Source organism: Pan troglodytes, chromosome 1 (genome assembly GCF_028858775.2).
Source record: "Pan troglodytes isolate AG18354 chromosome 1, NHGRI_mPanTro3-v2.0_pri, whole genome shotgun sequence".
Lineage (NCBI taxonomy): Eukaryota > Metazoa > Chordata > Mammalia > Primates > Hominidae > Pan > Pan troglodytes.
Genome location: NC_072398.2, coordinates 71,477,092 through 71,491,605, shown reverse-complemented (window position 1 = coordinate 71,491,605; position 14,514 = coordinate 71,477,092). Strand labels below are relative to the sequence as shown.

Here is a 14,514-nt window from a genome sequence, read left to right as displayed (position 1 = left end):
ACAGTGCACAATTCTTACATGCTGATAATTTCTAAATATAAATTGCTAGATAGCACTTCTCTCTGAAAATCCAGTCCTATATTACAACTTGTCTCCTAAATACATCCATCTTGATGTCCCAGAGGCATCTCAAATTCAACATAATGCATTTGAAATTCATGATATCCTCATCCCATTTTTCCGTTGCTCCCATCCTCACAATTCCTCTTCATTCCAAATTTCCCATCTCAGTTAATACATCTTCACCAGTTTTGTTGCATCTATCCAGATGCCATCCTGCACTGTGCTGTGCAAGCACCTGGGAGGCTGCAGTGAAAGAGTAGACCCTGCCCGTGTCCCCGTGGACACCTGCCTCCACCTTCTCCCCTCCTTTCCATGCAGGCCTGATACTGTCGTTTGCTCTACTTAATACATTATCTGGTTACCATCATTTAAAAATCAATTTCAAGTCCTTTAGCATGACACCAAAGGCCCGTCATAACCTGGCCCCAATTCCCTTCCAGCCACACAGTTCCCATGAGTTATATTCTTTTTTTTTTTTTTTTTTCCGAGACTGAGTCTTGCTGTGTCACCCAGGCTGGAGTACAGTGGTATGATCTCGGCTCACTGCAACCTCCACCTCCCGGATTCAAACAATTCTCCTGCCTCAGCCCCCGAGTACCTGGGATTACAGGCACACAGCACCACACCCAGCTAATTTTTGTATTTTTGGTAGAGATGGGGTTTCATCATGTTGGCCAGGCTGGTCTTGAACTCCTGACCTTGTGATCTACCTGCCTCAGCCTCCCAAAGTGCTGGGATTACAGGCGTGAGCCACTGTGCCCAGCCCCCACGAGTCATATTCTTACAGTATTCTGCATTCTGTCTACAATATTCTCCCTCTCTTCAACCTTCTCCCCAAAATAAATTCTTACACATTGCAGAGACATAGTTTAAATATAACCTCATCTGCACAGCCTTTTTTCAATCCCTTTTCTCCATATCTATCAAAGGAAGTCTTAGACATTGTCTTCTCTATTTGCATGGCTTATTCATTCACTCTCATTTGGGGACAGTGTCTACGTGTCACAGACCATGCCAGGCAAAGGAAAAAGAGGGATGACTAACAGACTTGATCCTTGGATGCAACTTTGTAATATAATAACATTTAACACATGTCTATCTCCCCCGATCCCTCCCATCACTGATTATGATCAATAAGACAAGTTTATGTCTTGGTTATTCCTAGATCTTCAGCAGCTATTTATTGTGGTCTAGTCATTTCTTTGTGCCCTTGCCCTATGGTACCTAAAACTTACTTTGGTATTCAGTGGTTATGCAATAAGTACTCACTCAACAAAGCAAGTAGCTTGTTCATTGTGTAATTAATTCCCTAATGTCTCAGACAGAAGATAACTTGGCTTTACACAGATTATCTCTTCCTTGCATTTATTAGCAAGACAACTCTATTGTGTTGTCTTCTTGGTACCAAGCAGAGAAAACTGGTTGAGATAAAATTCACTTAGATGCTCTGTCTGTAGGATAATGCCCTACTTCCCTCATTTCTTCATGAGAGTGAGGCTTAGCACCCCTAACCTGAGTCTCAGTAAGAGGAGGAAGAGGCAGCGGAAATGGAACTGAAAAAAATATGATGCCAGAGATTACAGGTTGCAGAAAATGAGAAAAACACAGAAGCCTCAATGTCCTAGAGGCTAGCTCCATGAATCAATGGATTAGGAACTGAAAATAGAATCAAAATACCTGTACTCAAGTTCTAATTTTCTGTTCTCTAATTGGATTAGTCAAGTCACCTAAATTTCCTGGGCCTCTGTTTTCTTCATCTGTAAAACAGACACAATGATAGCTATCTTATAGTATTATTGTGGGGATCAAATTAGATTTTGAATGTGAAGTATAGTGTGACAATTTAAAAATGGGCTTTGGAGTCTACTAAATATGAGTATGCTTATTAATTGTGCGACTGTAGACAGGCTAAAACTCCTCGAGTCATAGTTTGCTTGAAAAATGGGCATTATAAAGGAATGATACATGGTATAAAATAATGTATACAAAGTGTTGAGCACAGTACTTGATACAAAGCAGGCACACAACAAATAGTAATTATTTTATAATGATTAATAAAATATAAAATTCCATACAACTGCAAGGAGTATATCCTTGGGACTGATGGAGAAAGAGGTATCAACACCAGGTGCTCTGCTCATTAAGTAAACCATCATTGAGGAAAAATATAAGCATATCCAGAAAATAAAGCTAAAAGCCTGTCATTAAAACTCAGAAGTAATTGATAAGTGTTTCATGAAGAAAATATTTACAAGAGGCAGGATTAAAGAATGGATGGACTAGGAAACAGAAAGGGCAAACCTGCTACAAAAAGTACAAACAAATAACATTGGGTGAGCCAGGTGATAAAGTCAGAGAACAAACAATGCCAGGTTTACATGCAGGTAAGGTTACTGCCAGAACAGGCACAAGCCCTTAAGGGAGCTAAGCCGAGCTACTGGGAGAAGGACATCCAGGCAGAAGGAACAATATGAACAAAGCTGCTGTAGCATCAAAGCATCAAAGCACTGAGCATGGACCAAGGGAAGATGGATAATCACCTTGCCCAGGGGTGAGCCTGAGTTTGACGTTTCTCTGGCCTGTCATAATCAGAAGTAAAGTACAGGGAGACTCAGCAAGCCAGGATCTGATCTTTCAGTTCTCCTTGAGAACAAAGCAAAGGAAGAACTGAAAGCATCTATGGGCTTTTATCACCAAATTCCATCACAGAACAGAGGTCTTAGAAGGACAGGATGCACCACCTCCCTTTGCTGATGGTAAAAACAAGCAAGTCACAGAGCAAATTCCAGCACACTGCAGGGTCTCAGGGTGCAGATGGGCCACCTGTGCACCAGTGCTAGATATTGCTGTCAGCCAAAACCACCTGCAGAGGCCTGCATTTGCTGATTCACCATCTCAGGTGCTCAGCACACACATCCTCAGGGTAACCAAACTCCTGTCAGCACATGTGCACTGTGCTCAGTGCAGTTCTGCTCAACGTCCTGCTCAAAAAGGAAGGCTGACACCTTGACATATGGGAGGCAGGCAAAACAAACAAATAAACAAAAAAAAAAAAAAAAAAAGGAAGGTGGAGGAAACCATCCCTAGCCTCCAGCCAGTAAGCCCCAGAAAGCTCTCTAGAAAAGTCTGGGCTGGGAGTCCCTCTCTGCATTTTCTAACACAGGGAAAGAGATGTGGAGCATCATTCCTTTTCTGGCTCCAAGTGCTCAACAACTTTTTCCATATCCCCGTGGCCTCCATCCCAGAGGAAGCATCCCTGGTAGCCATCATACCAAAAGCCCTAATGCTGGGGGAAGAAACTTCATTCCTACCCACTAAATCTTGGGCCTAATGAATTTCCCATTGATCTTACTTCAACTCGGGCATAAAACCCAGGGCTCTGCGCAATACAGTCACTTCTTAAAATATCCTTATAAATCATGGCCAGCATATCCATTAATTACAGCCCAGCCAGGACTCTGGCTGTTAGTTCTGGGTGGCAACTTCATTTATCCCCACACTAAATGCTTTATTTCCATGGAGCTATTTCAGTCTTAGTCCATTACTTAGCCTACCCACCATTAAACCTCTTCAGCCATGTCATCCAAGCAATTTTTTAAAAGGAGGTCCCCCTACCACATTATTTTAAATTTTTAGATAAAATATCCAACTTATTCTAAAACTTTGTAGTAAACAGGGCAACTAAATAATAACAGGTAAACATTTAGTGAATTTTACTATGTCCCAAATGCTATATTAAGTACTTTGAATATATTAGCCCGTTTAATCCACAGAACAATTCTATAAAACAAATATTATTATTATTGTCCTAATTTTATAAATTGAGGATTGGAAAGATTAAGTAACTGGCTTAAAGTTAAGTAGGTAGGGTCATCACTGAAATACAGGTTTATCTGACTCCAAAGCTCAGAGTTTTATTGGCAGAGTTGTAGTGAGGAATTCCAAAATTATAATTGCATAGCCTATTAAGCTGTTATATGAAGATATGCACTGAAAAACAAATATAGAATTTTGGGATTAAAGAGACCTTTAAAATGATTTAATTCAATTTCCATATTTAGCAGATGAGCCCAGGTCCTTTAGGGATGAGGCAACGTGCCCGGGGTCACGAAACTCACAGAGGCAGAGCCAAGCCTCGGACCCAGGTCTCCTCACTTCTAGCCACATGCTCCCTCTGCTGTGGTCTGCTGCTGTCCAAATGCTCTATTACACTGGAATTTGTTTTCCTCTGGGTACAGATGAGAGAAGAAGGATCTGTAGAGTGGCGTTAAGTGAATTGAATGTGCCTTCTGCAAATGAAAATGAGCGGCTAATTGGATTCCATAATCACTCTCTCCGATTAGAGTCACCCTCCCTCCCCCACTGACTTCCGCACCTCTGACGTCCCTCAGTGGTGACCTGCAGCATCCCCTGCTTAGTCTAAATTTGTCTCCTCACACATCTGTTCTGATCACTAAACCCGATTTACTTCATCCTCTAAGTGCCAGCAACAATGGCAGGCCACATAGGGGTGGGGGCCTGAGATCATGCTTGTTCTAACTGCCGAAAGCTGCAGGCTCTTACTGTTTCAGGGTAAAGTTGTGGCTCTGCAGAGGGCACAACTCAAAATCTCACAGAGGCCAGGCATGGAACTGAAATAAGGAAGTCGGTAGGTATTATTAGAAACCAGTATCTGGAGTGAAGGCAGAGCCATGGTGATGAACCACAGGGACCGCAGGCCTCCTAAAAGAGCAGCCGCTCCTCATCTCCAGCCAGTGGTTGCTGTGGATTCTCTGAGAAAATAAAATCCACAAGGGTGGGACTTCATCTCATTCTCTGCTGCATTTCCAATGCATGAAGGGGACCTGGGGCATCGTGGGCACTCAATGCATATTTCCTCAGTGACTGAGCCTTCCACTTTGAAAACTCTACACTGCATTCTGTACTCAGTGTCCAGGCAGGAACAGTCCCTGACCTATTATAATAGGAAAGCAGTATATTTGATTGCTCTAGAATCAGGGGAACTATGTAGGGAGGTTAATTTCAACCACAGGATATGTAAAGCCATACTGAGAGCCACATTCAAGAAAAAGGGAGTGAAGGAGGGTGGCGCATGCTCATCACCTTTATCACCAGTAACAGCAATGCCAGCAGGGCACACTGCAAGCTTAGCAAGTGCCATGCAGTGGCAGAAAGAGCTCTGGGTGGGCAGATCTGACTTCAGGCACTGAGAAGTCATGAGACTTAAAGCAGATCTGGCCTCTCTCTGACACAGGTTCCCTGTCTTTAGAAGGAAGGGATTGGACCCACAGCCTGTAAGTTCTTTTCAGCTGTAATAGGCTTTGACACATGTTTTGTGACAGGAACACACCCAGGACTCTCCAGAGTCATTAATAAACAATGAAACAACCACCCACCTTGCCCGGCTGCTGTTTGAGAGGCCATGAAGCTCAGCAGGCAAGTGAAAGCATAAAAATCTGGAGCTCCAAAGTCTAATGCTACTATGGATGTTATTCCCATAGCTTGATTTCCCCAGCTTTAAGATCAGAGTAGCAATAGCAATCTAGACCTGTTGAGGCATCATAAAAAGATTTAAATGCATACGCATGTCTGAAATGATAGATTTGATATGTGGGTATGCATATAAACCTAGCCAGCTAATTGTCATTTGTGGATTTAACTCCTCATCCACCCATTCACGCTTGTACTTTTTTTATTCCATCCTCACCAACACAGGCACTATTTACAGTACATGTTGTCCCTAAGGAAGAGACCCAGTTCTGTCCTCTTCTCTTATTCTGTTCCACAGGCAGTTTCTATACACATGTGTGTGCGTGCATGCATGCAGGTGTGATTTTAAGTCACTTTGTAAAATGTCAAGTGTAATCTAGCCACTCATTAATAACACCTAGCTCTGCATTTCTGGGTAAATAACTAATTGCCGCTTTTCTTGTGTCATCTCCTCCTGCCTGTGTTGTCACTTTGGTACTTCAAGGGATCAAAATGTGGAAACTTTCAGTTCTTTAAAAATCTTATCTTCAAAGGAAAAATTCTGCGACTGACTTGAATTGACATAATTGGCTCCATATCATTATTTTTCCCTACACACGTTTTAAATTTAAAAATGCAATTTGTTTTTGTTTTTTTATTTCTGGCATCACACAAAATAATTCATTATAATTGGGAATAAATTGCTTCTAGGAATGAATAAAGCATCCAATTGTGTTTAAAAGAAATGTGTCATTAATGTCAAGACATCCAAGAGTAACTTATTTATTTGCATTCAGTCCAGAAACCAGGGCTGAGATCTATTTGGAGTGGGGCTTTCAAGGAGGAAAGATGATGCATAGGTCAGGGATCTAAAGGCTCAGGTTCCAGGACTCATGCAGCAACATGAGACCTGGCTAACATGAAATCCAATGTCTAGGTTTTTATTTTCTCTATTAAAAGGTAGGCAAAACCAGAGCCCTATCAACGGAAGTAATTTATGACACAGAAAACTCTAGAAATATTTGAATGAGCCCAGAACACCTTCTTCCTGGAAAGCAGGAATATTATAGCCATAGGTATTGAAACAGATGCACAATGGATCGAAGCACAAGTGAGTGAAATTGTCTACCATTATGCATACTTTAGGAGAAAAACATTCTGGGAGTTGAACCTGAGGCTATCGGGCCTAAGAATGAGGACATATGAGAAGAGATAGGGCTGAGAGACAGACAACCCAGGCATCCACAGGTGATGTTGTGAGTGAAATATCAATATTTCCTCCTGTGCCTCTGTACTCCATAAATCCCTAGCTAATAAGGTGCCTATGACAGAGGTGCTCTTTAATAACTACTAGGGTGTAATAATTGATGGCATAGCCAGCTGGTTGCTATGATCAGATATAAATTAAATCATCTTTATTGTTTTATGTTTCCTCCAACTCCCTGCCCCCCACCCAGTCCAACTACCTTTTCAGCCTCTCTTAACCAATCCTGAGAGAAGAATTTTTCTGCATCACTTATCAAATGACAAGAGCTGGAGGGAAAGAGAGAGGAAAGATGATGAGAAACAAGTCCTAAATGATTCTTGGTTCCTTGGGCCAAAGATCAGTCTCTTCTTTAAAAAAAAAAAAAAAAAAAAAAGCTGGGCAATTACTTCATTCCTGTACTTTCCTGCACCACAGATCTACCAATGGCTAAGTATTTTTCATTTAAGAAGCGTGGTTTGAGGGCTTCTGATGGGCCAGGCCCTGTGCTGGACAAGATACACGATGACTAAGACAAGTCATTCTTCTTGAGGCCATTGCCTCAAGAAATTCACAGTCAGGGTGGAGGTGGGAAAGGCGGACAGACACACACAGGCTTGGATGAGGGGTAATAATTGCCACTGTGGAGATATTAATGGAGAACAAATGGGGGTGAGATAAATGCAATCCCAGTGGGGAAAAACCAGGGCAGTTCTGTAGAAGCAAATGGGAAAAAAAAGCTTCTTTTTAAAGGTAAGAAGCACCCTAAATCCCTTTTTCTTCTGAAAACAAGGACAGTGTCAAAGAAGATCCGAACTAACTGATTAGGATAAAATGAGGCAGATAAGGCCTGTCCTTAAATACTTCCTCTGCCTCTATCACTCCCTCTGCCCTGAGTCAAAGGGTCCAGTTAGCAGTTAAGTACCTTAAAGCAATGAAACAATCCAGGGTGGTCTGCCCCAAGCTGCCCCCAAGTCCTTACCTGGTGAACACCTATCTTTCATTCAGTCCCATGCCAAATAATTCCTGAGTGCCTGCTAGGTGCCAGGCAATCGGCCTGGAGCTGAGGACAAAGATATGCACAAGTCTCAAACCCTGCCTTTGAGGTTGCAAACTAATTAGAAAACAGCCACATGAGCAAGTAAAGGTGACCACTGTGGAAGGGATGTGATTAAGGCCTGGATGCTGGCAACAAACTGCCTGGATCCAGGATCCTGGCTCTGCCACTTACTAGCTGGATGATCTTGAGCAAGTTACTCTTCCTCTGTGCCTCAGTTCCTCACCTGTATAATGAGGATAGCAATAGTACCTACCTTGCAGGGCTATTGGGAAGAGTAAACAGGGCTATCCAAACAGTATTATTAAAGATATTAACAGCACATATTATTAATACTATAGTACTAGTACTTGAACTAGAAACAATGTGCATTGCAGGCACAGAGAAAGGAGCACTATGGCTTGGTGATAAGGAGGCTTCTCAGAGGAGGTGGTATTTAGATTCACCAACAAGGAAGTCTTTGCATTCTTTGTCCATAGGCACCTACCCAGGAGCCAGGCACATGTCACTACTGGGATACAATAGTATTGGGATACAATAGAGAAAAAGACCCAACAAAGAGAGAGGAGAGGTTGGGCTAAGGGTGATTCAGGGATGGCTCATTTAAGCAGGAGATCTGTTTCTGAGTAGTTAACATGTGGCAAAATCCTCCCTGAAGGCACCAGAAAAGCTTGCTACCTAAATAAATGTTGGCAAGGCAGTCTCCTGCATGCAGTCTTTGCACCTCCAGTAGCCACATAAGAATGTGTCTTGGACCTGGAACCCTTCCTTACCAGGAGATAAAGAGCTCACACAGCCTGTGCAAGCATTATTACCTTGTATGGGAATAGCTTTCACTGTTTCAAGCTCAATATATGCTTCTTTGTTCTGTTTACGCCTGTAAGTCAATGGCCCTCAGGCACGCCCCCAGCTTTCAGTACTTCAGAGTACACATGGGAGGGGTACACGTCCTATTAAGATTGTGAGGACTGCTCAAGACCCAATTGCCCCGCTTAGGCTGCTAGAGGGATCCACTATCCGTGGGGGACCAACACATACTATTGGAGCTGATCTTGTTCTTTCTCTTCTCTATGTGATTAAAGCATTGTTCCATCCATGCTTGACTGTATTATGTTTCCTTGGTGACTACAATACCAAGAAGCAGTGGGTAAAAGGATTTGAACTTCTATTCCTGGTGGCCAACATCATGGTGATCTTTGTTACCTTCCATGTATTAATAGCTGGAGTCCTGACCTAGCGTTGGTAATGTACACGGTGTTCTGCTCAACAAGAAGCCTTCTTAATCTTGCCTAGAGTGAATTACTACCTAGAAAGCCATCTTTATTTGTACATACACATTTTAACTATTTATCTTTATTTAATTATACAGACTTGTGGCTATTTGGTTGACTTTGACCTTGGGCAAGTTACTAAACCTCTCAATCTTTCTGTTTTTTAAAAATCTGTAATATGGGGATAATAACAGTATCTTCTTAAGGTGGTTGAGATTTTAAGAAGTCTATTCTTACAAAATAATTGTCAAAATGACAAAATAATAAGTATTCAATAATTGACGGCTACTATGTTAACATGATGATGGTGATGGTGGTAATGAGGGTAGTAATGGCAAGAATACGGATGCACAAGGCCATAAATGGGTCATAAAATGACATTTTACTCACTTTAGCTCTTTCAAGGGTTTTGCATCTCTAACAACTATAATCTTTCCATTCAGTTTAATATTCTCTGAAGGCTGGCAGTGCCTCTTTTCAAAGAAATGCAGATTGGACTCATTGCTGATTATGTTAAAACCTACATGGGTAAAAATGTGAGGGAGAAACAGACATGTTTGTTCACTTGGAATCCTTAAAATGTCTGGCTCTGGCTCCCCACTCATGAACTGCAGCGCAGCAGACAAGGGCAAACAGCAAAGTGATCTGGATGTGATCAGGTGGGACCATAAATCATGGTGAGGGCTGAAATTGAATCAAACTGGGGCACCTGTGCACACTATTTCAAAATGCAAGCAACATGGAAAACACAGTCTTGTAAAATAAAACAAGTTGCTGGCCACTGGGCAACAATTTATTCCTCCCCTCCCTTGGGGCTTGGGCTGCTTCCTGGCTCCCAACAGCAATTCAGAGGCTCATGCTGACATTTCACTATAGATCTTACAATGTACAGAAGTTTTCCTAGCCAACCCCTCCAACAAGAAAAGGCAGTGAATTCCTGTGCAGAAAGGTAATTTAGGGAAAGTAGGTAAAGCTGAACTGGGAGATGAGTGGGCAGCAGGGGCCAGGGTTGACTCTCTGAATAGGTGACTGCCTAATATTTGGTAATAATTTTCAGGGTTCCAGGACTCTGATAATCCTCCCTACTGCTTCTATACCCTATGTCACAAAGCAGAATCCCACCCCAAAAGAGATAACCTCTAGACATATTAATGTGAGCAAATTTATCAGTTCCTAATTGAGAACCAGTATTGATGGTTCATGGGGCAGGAAGGGAGACAGGTTCACTGTACTGCACTGAATAGTTGAAAGTCAGGAGTGCTGGGAGAGATGCACAGCAAGAACAGGGGAGTAGGCAGGCACAGCAGAGGGCAACAGAGCTAGTGGGAACATTTACCTATTCTTAATTTAAGTACGGCTGGCCCTGGCCCAGGCCCAAAGAAGGCAGAGGATTAGAAGAGAAGGTGGCAGGAAGGGGAAGTAAGGGTGAGGAGAGACATGCAGACTTCCAAGCTGGAATCTGTGTAGAGGTTTTCTGCCCACTCTTCCCCCTCCCCCATTAAACATATGCAAATGGCAATGGTAATAAACTCAGATAATGATAGAGTCAGCATTTAAACTCACCATAGAATGCACAAATTACAGAGGAGGTTGTTACAGATGCAAAGGCTGGATGCTTTATTGCTGGGTGAGAGGGTATTCTGAATTGCAGGTGTTAACTGGATATCTCAGGCCAGGCAGAGAGTCTGATAGGAGGCTTCCTACAAGACAAAGAAGTCTAAAACCAGGTTTTGCTGCTGATGAACATGAAATTTGTTCTAAGTATGTTCAGTGGGTCTTTGTATCAAAGCAGCTGGGACTTCCCCTTTGTGACACACCCACTCACTCACACCACTCTAGCTTCACAGGTCCCCTTGCTGTTCCTGGAAGCTGCCAGGCACACTCTTCCTCTGCACTGGATGTTTTCTCTGCCTGCATCTTTCTTCCTCTAGACAGGCATGTGTTCACTCTTTCACCTTGTTTGGGTCTTTGCCCAAAGATCCCTTTCTCAGTGAGGCTTACACTAACTACCCAATTTATAATTAAAATTCTCCATGTCTCCTTACACTTGTTCTTGTTTCTTGTCAGTAGTATTTGTCATCTTCTAATATACTATATAATTTACACTATGCTATATACATTACTTATTAGGCTTAATGTTTATTATCTGTCTCTCTTTATTAGAATATAAACTCTATGAGAGTAGAGAAATTTTATCTTTTGTGTTTCTCCTCCACACACACATCCAAAGTATCCCAAGTGCCTAGAACAGAGCCTAGTACATAATATTAATAGATAGTTATTAATTAAATGTTTGCTGAGCACATGATTAAAAGCAGCCTCCTTAGAAAAAGAACCTTCCTCTCAATAGAGGTAACTGAAGCTTCCGAGATGATTGTAACATGTTGGACTCTCTCCTTTCACAAATCTATAGTTTGTTATTGACTCGGGATGGAATACCTTTATGAATTAGTGCAACACATATAGTTGTGAAGCATATCACCTCCCAAATAAAAGGGACCAGAGAAGCCCAGGGGCCTGGGGCAAATACACATTGGTTTGATTTCTCCTGTGCTCACATAAAGACCTACTTAGAAAGTCATTATGGATTATGATGTTTAGAACTTTGAATGAACTTGCATCCCATCCAATTATCTTATTTTACAAATAAGACATGGAGAGATTAAATGGCTTGCCCAGGCTTCCACACCCGATTACGGGAGTAGTGAAATCAAACCCTATTTCTGTTAATTCACTGTCCAGTATGTAGCTTTTTCCGCATGTTGTCTCTTGCGCAGTTGTGCTACACTGGGTTTGTATCTAGCTGTCTCATGCAGCACTTTCTGAGCAGTTACTTTTTTTTTTTTTTTTTTTTGAGACGGAGTCTCACTCTATCGCCCAGGCTGGAATGCAGTAGCGCGATCTCCGCTCACTGCAAGCTCCGCCTCCCGGGTTCACGCCATTCTCCTGCCTCAGCCTCCCGAGTAACTGGGACTACAGGCGCCCGCCACCACGCCCGGCTAATTCTTTTGTATTTTTTAGTAGAGACGGGGTTTCACCGTGTTAGCCAGGATGGTCTCGAACTCCTGACCTCGTGATCCGCCTGCCTCGGCCTCCCAAAGTGCTGGGATTACAGGCGTGAGCCACGGCGCCCGGCCTGAGCAGTTACTTTTTAAGAGCTCTGCCGGGAATCCATTTTTAATAGCACCAGGGGGAAATCTCGGTTTCAGCACCTCTCCATCGTGGACAGCAGCCAATCCAGCTTATTCTAGCCAGTCTATGCTTTACCGAACATTTTATTCCTTTCATTTCTATTTACAGGATTGGCCCATACCATCCTTTGCCTTCAAAAGAGCCTTTTCAGAGGGTTTGATGATCCATGACCATTTCTCAGTAACTTGCATGTCTAGCAGTCTAGACAGGTTTCGCAGTTTGCAGACATTATAGTAGAAATGCCCAAAGCAAATTCTGAGAACTACTAATTCTTGGGAGGCTAATAAACATGTTGCTATTAAATAAACATATACATATATATGTACTTAAATAAGTGTAAATAACTTTCTTCTAGCACCTATTAAAAAGGGCATTATAAGTTTCCAAGAAAGGTGTGTAGTATGTATCATTTCTCAATCTCAATTGACCATGAAGTCTTTTATTGTGCAGCATCTCATAGATCTGATGAGAATGTATTTGGGAAATGTTTCTCTACAAGGCCAAAATATCTAAGGGCAGGAGGAAAAGAGTTATGGGTAGCGTTCGAGAAGCAAAGCAGAAGATAAATACAAAACACATTGGCAGGCTTGGAGTCAAAGAATAGTGGAGGTGAGGCTATGGCAGAGGCTAAATATAAGGATAAAAATTCACGAGACCTTTCAAAAGAACAGGTCCCTCTCCTATATCTGTAAAGTAGAACTTCCCCATAAGATGCCCAGCCACTTATTAGCAAGGCCAAAGCCTCTGAAATTCTAAATACGAATCACCAAGCAGCTGAAATCCACCCCTAAGCCTCTGGTTTTAGTAACTTACTTATTTCCAGAAGAATTGCCTTGCCTATTGTAACAACTCTTGCCCAGAGCTGGAAGAGTCTGAATAAAACGCATTTAGCTACTATCTGAAGATCTTAAGTCATTGAGCTAAATGCAAAAGGCTTTTGTTAAAAATCACACTCAACTAGATATTGAGGTTTATTACACACTTTCTCCAATTTTCCTTCCTCCTTTATGTAATCTCAGCTGGGCTGATTTGCCTGCATTTTTTCCAGGGGAATCTTCTTATTACTCCCAAGATGCAACAGAGAATCACCAACCCTGTGCAGAGAGGCACATGGCTGCATCTGGATTAGAAAAGGGGGGCTATTTATATTCAAATCAAAAGCATATTTTAGCATAACACTTGCAGGATTTCTGCAAAGAGAATGGAAAGAAAAGAGAATGCAGTTCCTTTTTCATTCTCGTTTACTGTATTATTTGCCCCATACTATGCTTGTCACATGGCCTTGAAGCAGTGTGATCTTATAATGATAGGCCCTGTTGGCACAAAGAAGAAGAAATCCAGCTGCACTGGGGGTTTCAGGGGATGTCTTAGACAGCTGGCCCAGCCCTTCCCCCTGCATGTTTCAGGGAAAAGAGTCAGGATGTTGCTAATCTTGCTTGCATATAATTCTTTCCAGTGCTAAACCTGACTCTCGGTCATGACCATTCAGAATCTCTTGCCTCCCTAACAACCAGAGAGCCAGAAAACCTTGGACAATGCCAAAAGTAAACAAATCTTAGGCCACAGAAGTCTTTGATTCCATTTCAGTTGGCAGACCCTCCAAGTTTATGCTCAAAATGAGCACACTGTGGCCTTCTAGCCCAGCTGTAAGAAACAGCCAAACAGTCTGCCTCTTTCTGCAGGCTTAATGAACCCCCATGCCATGTCAGACCAGTGGGAAATGCTTCTATATGAGAGATTCATGAGTCAAACATTTGAAACTTTAAAATAATGAGTAGGTGGCCCCTTCGTAAAGCTGAAGGAGGCAGGAAAGAGCACAGACTCCCTCTGCACCCGTTTTAGGGAGCATGCAGGTCATCTTAGCTGCTCAAGGGAGACCTGCCAAGACAAACTGCCAGGGCACAGCAGAACCACTAGCTTTCTAAGTCTTTTGTGCCAAGCTCCACCAGTGTCCTCTGCCATTCTCAGGACAAGCTCCTCACTTTCCTGTTTGCACCTGCTAAGTCTCAGTGCCAGGAACAGTAACCCATGTTTACTCAGTCACTGTGTAAAAGCATATAAGGAAATTCCTGGCTGCTGTCAACTAATCCATTCTCGCCTTCATCTTCCACTCAGCCTGGTGTAAGCAAAGACTACAGGAAGAGTTCTGAATGTCAGAGAAATAGAATCCAATGGCCCTCTCACCTCAGAACAGCTAGTGGGGTTTCCAGCTCCTCTTC

The 14,514-nt window shown here is 42.4% G+C and overlaps 1 long non-coding RNA gene across 1 annotated transcript in view; it reads right to left on the bottom strand.

The window, feature by feature from the left end:
- Window positions 1–10,847, bottom strand: part of LOC740403 (uncharacterized) — a 204,554-nt gene extending 193,707 nt beyond the window's left edge. The window contains exon 1 of the long non-coding RNA XR_008536486.1: window positions 10,667–10,847. This is a non-coding gene — a long non-coding RNA (uncharacterized LOC740403). The remainder of the gene's footprint in view (window positions 1–10,666) is intronic.
- Window positions 10,848–14,514: the final 3,667 nt, after the last annotated feature.